The sequence below is a fragment of the Monodelphis domestica genome, chromosome 1, assembly GCF_027887165.1.
Source record: "Monodelphis domestica isolate mMonDom1 chromosome 1, mMonDom1.pri, whole genome shotgun sequence".
Taxonomy (NCBI): domain Eukaryota; kingdom Metazoa; phylum Chordata; class Mammalia; order Didelphimorphia; family Didelphidae; genus Monodelphis; species Monodelphis domestica.
In genome coordinates this window covers 521,744,708-521,757,662 of record NC_077227.1, presented here as the reverse complement: position 1 = coordinate 521,757,662, position 12,955 = coordinate 521,744,708, and positions in this window count along the sequence as shown.

The following is a 12,955-nucleotide window of genomic DNA, read 5'->3' as shown; positions in this document are numbered from 1 at the left end:
CTTTGGTGATCATTCAGTCCTGTCAGACTCTTCTTGATCCCATGGACTACAGCACACCAGGCTCTTCTATCTTTCTCTATTTCCTGAAGTCTACACCATAGCATGCTAGACCTTTCCATCTTCCACTGTGTCCAGAAGTCTGTCTAAGCACAAGTTTGTTGCTTCCATGACACCATCTACCCATTTCATCTTCTGTGGTCCCCTTCTCCTTTTGTCTTCAATTTTTCCCAGCATCAGGGTCTTTTCCAATGAGCCCTGTCTTCCCATTATGTGGTCAAGTATTTAAGTTTTAATTTCAGTATTTCATCTTCTAGTGAATAGTCTGAATTAATTTAAGAATCAATTGATTTAATCTATTTGCTGTTCAAAGGACTTTCAAAGTCTGCTTCAGCAACACAATTTGAAAGTATTGATTCTGTGGCCCTTGCCTTCTCTTATAGTCCAATTCTCACAGCCATTCAAAACTATTAGAAAAACTATAGCTTTGACTATATGGGCATTTGTCAGCAAGGTGGTGTTTCTTTTTAGTATTCTGTCCAGATTTGCCATAGTTTTTCTTCCAAGGTACAAGCAATTTTTAATTTCATGGCTGCAGCCACTATCTACTTTTATCTTTGAGCACAAGAATAGAAGATTTATCACTGCTTCCATCTCTTCTCCCTTTTTTTTTCCAGGAAGAAAAAGGACCAGTTGTCAAGATCTTCATTTTTTTTTATTTTGTTTTGTTTTTATGTTAAACTTCAAGTGAGCTTTTACACTCTCCTCTTTCACCTTCATCAAGAAGAGGATTTTTAATTCTTCCTTATTTTCTGCCAAGTAGAGTGAATATCATTTGCATATGAGAGATTGATGATATTTCCCCCAGCAACTTTAGTTCCAGATTTTGAATTGTCTAGCCTGACATTTTTCATGACATATCTGGCATATAAGTTAAATAAATAAGCAGACAATGCATACAGCCTCTTTTTCCAATTTTAAACCAGTTAGTTATTCCTCTTTCAGTTCTGTCATTTCTTGGCCTGAATACAGGTTCCTCAGAAGACAAGATGATCTGGTATTGCCATCTCTTTAAGGATTTGCTGCATTTTGTTATGATCTACACAATCAAAACACTTTAGTCAATGAAACAATAGTAGACATTGTTCTGGAACTCTCTTGATTTCTCCATAATCTAGAAAATGCTGGCAATTTTCTTCTTTTGTTTCTTTGCATGCTCTTCTGGTAATTCTTGGTTCACATGATGCTGTAGCCTAGTTTGTACAATCTTAAGCATAACCTTGCTAGCATGTGAAATGAGCATAATTGTTCAGTAATTTGAACATTCTTTGGCATAGTCTTTCTTTAGGATTGGGATGTAAACTAATTTTTTTTCAATCTAGTGACAACTATTAACTTTTACAAATTTTATGACATATAGAGTGCAGCACTTTAACAGATCTTTTTTTTTTTTAATAGCTCAACTGGAATTCTATCACTTCCATTAGTCTTATTGTTAGTCATGCTTCCAAAAGTTCACTTGACTTCATTCTCCAAAATGTCTGACTTTAGATAAGTAACCACACCTATCACCTGGTTATAGGTGATGTGAAGATCTTTCTTGTATTTCTTCTCTATATTTTTGCCACCTCTTCCCAATCTCTTTTGCTTCTGTTAAATCTTTACCATTTTTTTGTTTTTAATTATGCCCATTTTTCATATAAAACATTCCTAATATATCACTAATTTTCTGGAAGAGATTTCTTGCCTTTCCCATTCTATTCTCTTCTTGTATTTCCTGAATTACTTATTTGAGAAAACCTTATCTTTCCTTGCTATTATCTGGATTTCTACATTTATTTGAGTATATCTTTCTCTTTTGCCCTTATGTTTCACTTTCCTTTTTCCCTCAGTTATTTGTAAAGCCTCATCAGACAGCCGTTTTGCTTTCTTTTATTTATTTATTTATATTTATTTTAAATTTTATTCAAATTGTCTCCCTCCATTCCTCCCTCCCCCCTCCTGGATCCAGAAAGCAATTCCATCTGGGATATACATGTATTATCATACAAAACATGTTTCCATATTATTTATTTTTCTAAGTGAATAATCTTGTGAAACCAAAACCCTACAACATATATCCAAATATATGTGATAAATCATTTGTTTTCACTGCATTTCTACTCTATCAGTTCTTTCTCTGGAGGTAGATAGCATCCTTTTTCCCTAAGAATTATTCTGGATCACTGTATTCTTGTTAGTAGCAAAGTCTTTCGCATATGACTGTTCCACATTATTGCCGTTTCAATGTACAATGTTCCCCTGGTTCTGCTTGTTTCACTCTGCAACATTTCATGTAGATCTTTTCAGGTCTTTCTGAAATCATCCTGTTCATCATTCCTTATAGCACAATAATATTCCATCACTGTCATATACCAGTTTGTTCAGCAATTCCCCAATTGAGGGACATCCCTTTAGTTTCCAATTCTTTGCCACAATGAGAGAGCAACTATAAGTATTTTGGTACAAATATGTCCTTTCCCATTTTTCATTTTGCTTTCTTGCTCTTCTTTTTCTTTGGAATTGGTTTTCATTGCTGCACTCCTTTACAATATTGAAAACTTCTGTCTATAGTTCTTCAGGCACTCTATATACTAGATCTAATTCCTTAAATCACTTTCACTTCAGATTCATAAGGGATATTATTTAGGTTATACCTATATGGTTTGAGGGTTCCCCTACTTTGTTCAATTTAAGTCTAAATTTTTATATAAGAAGATCATGATCTGGACCACAGTAAATTCCATGTCGTGTCTAATCTGATTACAAACAATCAAGCAAAACAAATTCCTCAATGGTTGTATTTAAAAGGATATGTCTCATTATATAACTTAAATATAATGATTGGGGCAGTTAGATAATATAGTGGACAGAGTGCTAAGCCTGGAATCAGGAAGACCCAAGTTCAAATCCAGCTTCAGACATTTAATGGCTGTGTTACACTGGGCAAGTAATTTAATACCTGTTTGCCTTAGTTTCCTCATATATAAAATAGAAAAAAAAAACAATAGTACCTACCTCCCAATGTTGTGAGAATGAAATGAGAACAATTTTAATGCAGTCAGCACAGTGCCTAACCCATAGTAGGTAGAATATAATTAGTCATTATTTATAATTATTATTGCTCTATAATGGATTCCTATTTTATCATAGGTCCCCTGGAATCAAGAATATTATTTATTGTTCATATTTTTATGACTCTCAAAGATGTTGATTTTTATAGTATTATATTAATTTTTCCTGGTTCTGCTCATTTTATCCTTCACCAACATCTAAAATTCCCTCAAATTGTTCATTTTTATTGCATTAGTGTTAAAGTATAAATTGTTCTTTTGGTTCTGCTCAATTCACTCTCTATCAGTTCATATAATCTTTTTCACTTTTTTTGAAATCATCTATTTCTTGACCTCTTATAGCACAATAATAATTTCTCATTCATATGCCACAACTTATTCAGCAACTCCTCAAATGTTGGACATCTTAGTTCCCAGGTTTTTTGCCACCACAAAAAGAGCTGCTACAAATATTTTTGTAAATAAGGCTTTCCCTTTCTTTGGTCTCTTGGGGGTCAATATTTATCCTTTGTCTTCAAAAAGAATTAATGACATCAAGGGGTTATAACTAGTGCATGAATTGTATTTAAGTGAAATATAAGCCTGGCAGTGATATAGTTGGGTCAAAGAACATGCACTGCTTCTGGATTCTTTGAAATTTATTTTTTATGTATTATTATATAGATTTGCCACTAAACTGTCATATTCCTTTTAAGGAAAAATGACAGTTTTTAGTATCTGTTTATATTTTATATTCCTTCAAGTAAAATATGAGCTCATAGAGGGCATAAATTATTTCAATTTTTGTTTTTTATATCCCCAGTCTTAGAAAAAAATCACGTGCTTAATATGTAGATAATAAATATTTTTCTAGTGGATTGAGTTAAATTTATGCATGTATGTGTGTGTGTATGAACAGGCTTATGCTCTGGAATAAAACTAGGGTTAGACTCATAGATGTGCTCTAAGATTTAAACCTGTCTCACTTCAACTAGTACTATACAAGGCCCATTTTCCCATGGGGATGATTTTATAAAAGGGAATTTTATTCCTGAAGATTCCCTAGTGACACATCACACTATTCAGGAAGGGATAAAATGTTAAAATAGAGTTGGAGTAAAAATGAATCATAGGGAGAATCTGGTCCCTTTGGTCCTTCTAGGGATGATGAAGTCCAAAACAACAAGAGAGCTTTCTTAACCTAAGAAACATTTAGAGGCTTGACTAGTTCTCCAGATTGGTGAGGCTCTAAGACCTCAATAAGCTTCTAATCTTTTTATCTCTCTGAGTTGTTTCCTATTGACATCTAACAAAGAATCAGATCTGTGGGGATGGGGAGGAAGATAGAGGAGAAAGAATTTCTGAGTTCTGCTCCCCTCTCAGATCTGGCTTCAATCTGGTTAAAGCAGTTAGCAGTAGCATTATGAAAATTCTGTCCCTGAGACCTACTCATGTTAGGAGTTTTGCCTGGATCACAAAGGAACTCATCCTTTCTTAGGCTGGTGTTTAGTGTCCTCCCCTATGCTCACTCAACACAAGGTGGAATAGAAAGAAAATATGTTTCTCCCAAATAAAAAGAGGGGGAGTAGTGTTTTGCATGCACTTTCAGATGAAGTCATTAGTTTTACTTAACTGTTTTACCTTATTATATGTGAACTTTTACAAAATAGGAATAACTGGTAAGAGTATGCAATACAAAAACAAAACAGATCAGTAAAATCTTAAAAACATAGGAAAAAAGATAGCACCCAGATTGTGAACCTGATTTATTGTAAAGATAGAGGAGATCTTATCTTTAATAAAGAAGTTCAGGTAGCACAGTGGATAGAGTTCCAGGCCTTGAGTCAGGAAAACTCATCTTCCTGAGTTCAAATCTGACCTTGAACACTTACTATCTGTGTGATCCTGGAAAAATCACTTAACCCTATTTGCCTCAGTTTTCTCACCTATAAAATGAACTGAAGAAGTAAATGGCAAACCATTCCACTACCTTTGCCAAGAAAATTCTAAATGGAGTTGTGAAGAATTGGATATGACTGAAAAATGACTGAGGCAAGGAAGGAGTGGAGTTGGAGGGAAAAATAATGAGTTCCCATGGATGAACAGATGGATGATAGGAAGAATTTTATTTTATTTTACTTTTTGAGTTTTTTATTATCCCAAATTTTACAAAACAAGCATTTCCATATATTAAGAAAAAGAAGATATACAAATGAAATCACAAATCTCCTTTATGTTTAGCTTACTTTTCTTCATTTCTAAATAATAAAATTCCATCCACAAAAGTCTCAGCCCCAACTTATCCTTCTCACATCACAAAAGATATTTTCAAGGAGGTCAACATGCACACATATTTAAGTCTTTTAGGTTTCACATTTACGTTCACTTTTTGGAGGTAATATTCAGTTACTCTTTCAGCATTAATTTAGTGACTGTGTATAATGTTCTCCTGGTTCTATTCATTTCAGTGTTCATTATCTCATGTAGATCTTTCCAAGTTTAAAAAAAATCAGTCTGTTCACTGTTTTTTATAGCATAGTAGTATTCCATTACCATCATATACCACAATTAGTTCAGTCATTCCCCAAGTGATGGGTCTCCCCAAAATTTCCAAGTCTTTGCCACCACTAAGAGAATGACCATAAATATTTTGGAACAGCTGGGTTTTTTCCCTCTTTCCATGATCCTGGGAAATAGACCCAGTTTTGGTTGATCTAAAGGTATATATAAGTTTTATAACTCTCTGGGTTTAATCCCAACTTGCTCTCCAAAACTATTGTATCAGTTCACAGTGTGTGTGCCACCAACAATGAATCATGACTCTTGTTTCCCATATCTCCTTCAACATTTGTCACTTTGCCCTTTTGTCATTTTAGCTAGTCTCAATGTTGTTTTGATGTGCATTTATCTGATAGGAAGAATTTTAAATGGCCATCTACATAAATGGTACCTGCTGCATATATCAAATCAGTATTGATCCAGTAAACATTTCGAAAGGAGAGAATGTTCCTATATGTAGGATAAAATTATGTGCTCTAGGATTTGGTTGTTTACATTATCCTAGCCTTGTAGATGGCATATGTCATTCTCAATCATTGCATATTGTGCTCTGCATTCTGGAGATTTAATAGATGTTGTTGACTAGCTGCCTGAAAGGTTTGTGGAGAATGGGGAAAGGCATAGAAAAGCAATGGTAAGATGCCACTTTGGTCAAGATCGATGAATATGTATATAGAACTGTACCTACAGACCAGAGCAACTGAGAGAACATTTAACTGGTATTCAAAAGACATAGGTCTGAGTCTGCACTCTAATCCTTTCTAGCTATGTGACCTGAGGCAAGCCATTTAACCTCTCTGCATTTTCCATCTATAAAGTGGAAATCATCACCTTTGTATCACCCATATCACAAGATGTTTGTAAAGCTGAAATGAGGTAATTTGTAAAAAATGTTTGCAAGAATACATCTTATGAAACTGGAAGATATTTCTGAAAGAAGCTATAAAATTCATGTATTTCTTAGTGAATTTTCATTTAAAACTTTTTTAAAAATTATCTTGGCAAGGTAGTCTCCAAAGCAATTCAAAATGTTTAACAATGTGACAACAGACTGCTTGCTTTCCTGAAAAACACACAGCACATGGGTGTACCCACACCTATGTGCCATTCCGCCCCCCCACGTGTTAAAAAGCTATATGCAGATTAAAGTACTTTGTGGGTTCATGTCAACTCCAAATCATTGTTTGTGAGTCTTCAACAATATGCTGACATTTATTTGTCATCCAGAGGACATAATTAGATAAAAGACATTTCTAAAACAGCTTAGTAAGGCAAGCAGCAATAGTATATTTCACCACAAATTTGGAGCACTTTTCTACAAAGGTTGAGTTTTTTTATTATTATCCCAAATTTTACAAATAAACCTTACATCCTCTCTACATCATCAGATCAACTCATCTCCTATTATGCCTCCAGTCTTAGGAAAGTTAACTCCTTCAAATTTGGAATTCTCATGCTGGGCTTGAATTGTTTTTATTGGTAATTAAGAGTCCAAGTTCACTTAGTTTATGATATCTATTGAATCCTCCAAAATAAGCCACTTAGGCCACTAGGGCCATCATACAGTCTGCCTCCTTCACTTCCACTGATTCTTTCTTTAAACTTCCTGTCCTGGACCAGCATGAAGCCTAAAATCAGAAAGATCTAAGTTCAAATCCAGCCCCAGATATTCACCAGGAGTGTGATCCTGGGTAAATCACTTTAGCTATTTGCCTTAAGTTTCTTCAGTTAAAAAATGGAATAATAATGGCAATTTACCTTTGTTTTGAAGACAACATGAGATAATTGCAAAAAGACAGCACACTGCTTAGCACAGAGTAAGCTCAATATAAATGGTAGATAGGATTATCAATATGAACATTTCTTCTGAAAGGTCATATCAATCAACTTATCTGTGAATGAAAACTTGACTACCAAGACAAAAATTCTCTTCCTGAACTATCTCTCTGATATCTATTACCTCCTCTAATTGGAATGTTAGTTCTGTGAGTGCAGAGATCAACTTACTTTTTTGGGGGAAGAAAGGAAGAGAGAGAGAGAGAGAGAGAGAGAGAGAGAGAGAGAGAGAGAGAGAGAGAGAGAGAGAGAGAGAGTTCATGCAACTCTAAAACAGGTGTTGGGAAAACATTTTTTGGGTGTCATGGAACTCTTGTTAGGTCAAAGCCCTTTGAGGACAAAAAGATACTTATTCACTCTGCTGTTGACTCAAATGAAGTAAGGGCATTAAAAAAATGGCAAACAGAATCTAAAATAAATTTGGGTATAAAGGAGATCCATAGCATTTATCAAATCACTGTTGATCTGATAATTTACTCAAGAAGAGATTGTTTCCATTTGTAAGATACAATTATATGTATTCTTAGAATTTTCTAGTTTACATTCTCTCAATTTTATAGACGGTAAATGTTCCCTTATTGTTCCTTATTGTGCTCTTCTTACTGGGGAATTTTATAGTTATTGTTATACAACTGAATGATTGATATTTGTTGAGGATAGGAAAAGAGACAGGAAAGTGATAATAAGGTCTAAGTCTGAAGAAAGGTAGCATTTCTGTAGAACTATATCTACAATCCAAGTAGTTGAAAAAACATTGAACTGGTATTCAGAAGACCTAAGCTGGAGTTCTAACAGACATTTTCTAGCTGTGTGAACTGAGGCAAGATACTCAGATTGTTGAGTTTTTTTTTTCATGAAAATAATTGATTAAATTACACAATTCACAAGATTTTTGTGAAGATCAAATGAGGAGGTATATAAAAAGTGCTTTGCAGCAAAATAAATCTTATAACCTCCAGGAAGTGATGCAGAGTGAAAGGAGCAGAACCAGGAAAACATTGTACACAGAGACTGATACATTGTGGTACAATCAAAGGTGATGGACTTCCCCATTAGTGGCAATTCAATGTCCCTGAACAATCTGCAGGGATCTAAAAAATACTATCCACAAGCAGAGGATAAACTGTGGGAGTAAAAACACCGATGAAAAGCAACTGCTTGACTACAGGGGTTAAGGGGATATGACTGAGGAGAGACTCTAAATGAACACTCTAATGCAAATACCAACAACAGGGAAATGGGTTCGAGTCAAGAACACATGTGATAACCAGTGAAATCCTGCATCGGCTATGGGAGAGGGAAAGGTGGTGGGAGGGGGAGGCAGGGAGGAAAAGAAAATGATCTTTGTTTCCAGTGAATAATGTTTGGAAATGACCAAATAAAATAATGTTTAAAAATAAATAAATAAATAAATAAACAAATAAATAAATAAATAAACAAATAAATAAATAAATAAATCTTATAAAAATGAAAGATATTTGGGGAAAACTAAAAAATTCATGTATTTCTTAGGGAATTTTCATATGTACTTTAAAAAGTTAATCTTGGCAGAGTTTCTCCCAAAATAATACAAATTCTTAGCAATGGGTAGACATATATATTTCCCCATAACCAATTTGGCAGTGTACTCACTGCTCTGTAGCTCTCCCTCTTCTGTGTTTCTCCCAAACTTTCCAGAAATTTTAAAGCAATTTGTGGCTCCTCTTGTACTAAAAATATTATTAATAAGTCTTATTACTGGGCTTACCTTTATTTGCCAACCAAAGAATGATAGTTTAGTAAGAAAAGTAGGAATAGAACATTTTCCCAATAAACTTTGGGCACTTTGTCACAAATCCATACATTCATAAGTTGGAGAAGTTAGTTACACATATGTAGCCAAGACACACGCATAGAGAAACACATATGCTGGAGATTTGTTTGTCTACACTGATAGAGGGATAATTCATGCCTTAAGTGCCCTGAGACTACTGATATCTGTTGATATTATTAGTGATTTGTGTTGGTCCTGCTGGTATTTGTTCTTTCTACCCATGATGTGCCACATTATCATTACTCTAGGATGGGTATGATGTTTCTATTGTTTCCTGCTAAAGACTAGGTTGCATCTGTGCTGGTCTCTACCTCTCACTGCTGTTGCTATTGGATTTCAGCAGGACTTCTCATAAGAAAAAGAGGTTCTACCATCTTTGTTTTAACTTGATGCCCCAAAGCTTAGCTTCAGCTTTTTTCAGGGACAGAAGTAATATCTCTTAGTTCACTTGGAGGCAAATATACCAAATCTATACCCTAAAGTGTGGATGAGCTAGAGGCTTATCACCTCATAAATTTTCTTTTTCCAGCTTCAAAGTTAGTCTGATGTGTATATTCTGGAATATTATACAAAACTACTAGAATTCAAAAGAATTTCCTCTAATTGGCTTCATAAACACCAAAAGTTACTAGAAAAATGTCTTCACATGGACAATTTTCCCCTCTTATTGCTAAACTGCAGAATTTTAAGCTTAGGCAAAAATAATTATTAATGTACATGAAATTAATTTTAAACATAAAGCAATAAACATATATATGTATATATATGTTTATATACATATATATATATATATATATATAATTTAGCATTTGAACATCAAATGCAGGCTCTGAAAAGGGCTTGTAACTAGAATCATTTCTGGGCTCTAGGGAAGCAGAAAAAATAAGGCCTACTGACTGGACTTTGCTCTTACAAACAGTCACGACTACTGTTTTGTCATGGTCTCAGCTTCATCCCACTCCTTTATCACATATTCATTTTCTTGGAAGAAAAATGTTTACTCAAGGAAATGGAAACCTCAAATCAAACTGAGCTTGCCTAATCAAATGGAGATCTCTCTAGAATGTCTATAAATGGTATAAATGAAAAGATTTTCTATCCTTCCAGATAAATATTCTAATTCCCCAATATCCTAGTACTATATCAGGATCAACTATGAAAAGGTAGGACTCAGCTACCCAAGGGTGCAACATCTTTTAATGATGAAAATGAAACCAAACCAAACAAAATCTGATCCATTTTCTCCTCATAAGGAAGAATTCTATCAATTCCCATAAGTCAGGGCTACAATGGCCAAATACTCTTTTTAAACCCTTACCTTACATCTTGGAATCAATACTATGTATTGGTTCCAAGACAGAAGAGCTGTCAGGTCTCTGCAATTGAGACTAAGTGAATTGCCTGGGGTCACACAAATAAGAAGTTTCTGAGGATACATTTGAATCCAGGACTTCCCATCTCTAGACCTGGCTCTCAATCCACTAAACCACCCAGATGCCCTGCCAAATACTTTTGAAACACAAATCAGTCATCTAGATATTTAAAGATCACAAATCCTTAGTCTTACCTTCTACTTCTTCCTAATAGAGGGATCTATATTTCTGTGCCAAGCTTCTATCTAATTCGAGGTTAGAAAGTATATAGACACCTGATTTAATTAATTGATGAAGTTCCTGAATCCCCTTAAACTCATTTCATTGGGCTTTACCAAAATATAAAATAAAACAGGGTAGCTATGAAGAAACTAAATGTCATTTCTCTTTTTGAATCCTATTTGGATTTTTAAGCAAGTAAGTCCAAGTAAAAAAAGAAAATAACAACTCAAAAAAGATAATAGCATCATTACCCAAACTTATTTTGGGTCATATTCCTTTATTTTCTATATAGAAGAATTTAACAGATTAATCATTTATATTTTTAATAATTAATAATATATTCAATAATTTATATTAGATATAGAATGTATGTTCTGTATGTTTGTATAGATATTATATTTTGTATATACATACATATATATACATATATATATGTATATATAACAAATTTAGGAATGTTACCCAAAATAAGTTAGGATATTTAGAATTTAAATGGATTTATTCATAAGGGGGATGCATATAATTTTAAAATCACTACTGATTTGATAAATATCATATAAAGATATAAATATGTATATGAATAGCCATAAATATACTGAGCTTTGAGCAGCCCTGTTGAGTGAATCATTTTGGAGGAAAGATAAATCTCTAGCTCATTTGGATCCCCTAAACTGACCTTTCTTCCAAATGATAGGTGCCATAATTCTTCCAGTCACCTAAATACACATTCTAGGGCCATTCTCACCTTATTCACTCTTATTTTCATATATTTATGTGAACTAGTTTTTAAAATGAAGGAGAACCAGGAATATAGAAAATGGCAATAACGCACATGGCTAAGCTACCCCAACTAGATCTTTTAAACAACTTTTTTTAAAAATGCTGCAGATTAAATTTTGAGTGAGTAAACAATAACAATGAAAAAAATCACAGTATCTTATATCTCCACCCCCAGGACAGCACAGGAAGACAGAGAGAAAGAGAAATCTTCAGACACCCAGACACTGGGGTTGGGACTGACCAGGAATGTGTAACAACCAGCAGTCTTGAGACAAAGTGGCACTGCTCATGGCAGTAGCAACAGTGGAGGCTTTAAGAACAACTAGCCCCTAAGGATTATAAGGGGCTTCAACTACTTCAGAGGACTCCTGTCCTAGCATTGGGCATAAGATTACTTGCCATTTAGCAGCTCCATTACCCAATACCCAGTTCCAAATTAAAGAGCCAAAGAACAATTTTTTAAGGGACAAAAGGATTTTAAAAGTGAAATAAGAATGGTAGAGGAAAACTTAGGATTAGAAAGGATCACAGTGCTAGAATTTACAAAAAGAAAATTAAACAGTTTGTTAAAGGAGGTACTAGAGCTAACAAAAGAAAATGACTTCTTAAAATTCAGTATTAGTTGAGATACATTGTGGGAAGATAGCAGAGAAGGGTATGAAACTTCCTCACCTCCCAAACAACCAAAAATAATTCCACAAAATCAATGCTAAAAGCCACAAAGACAGAAAGGAGCAGGATGGGAAGCTGGGAAAAGGAGGGAGGGAGGTTTCTCCTGGCCTTGGTCTCATCTCTGCAGGCCCTGGGGGCAGGAACAGAGAAAACAGTAGAATTGGCAGCTGACCACCTCACCTTGTTTGTTGAGCCTCAGAGCCTCAGCTTGCATCCTGGAGGATACCACTGGAAACTGCAGGCTGAGGGCCCTGGGCAACTGTGTGGGCTGAGGTCTTAGCTCCAGAGACTCCCCTGCTTACCCAAAACTGGAGATGGAAGGAATGGGCTATAGAGTCTACAGGTGCCAGGCCCTGAGAGCAGAAGCTCAAGCCTATCTTCTAAGGAATGAAGGACTTTGGAGATCTGAAGAATGTGGACTAGCCACCTGCTCCATCCCAGACTATGACAGTAGGTAAGAAGGAGTCACAGACTGGGGACTTGGGATTAAATCAGACCCTGGACCATAAAAATATATTAAATAAGTAGAACCTAGGAAAAAAACAAATACAAAAAAATTCTGATATCTGAGATAACATACCTCAACACAATAACTAAAAAATAAATAAGAA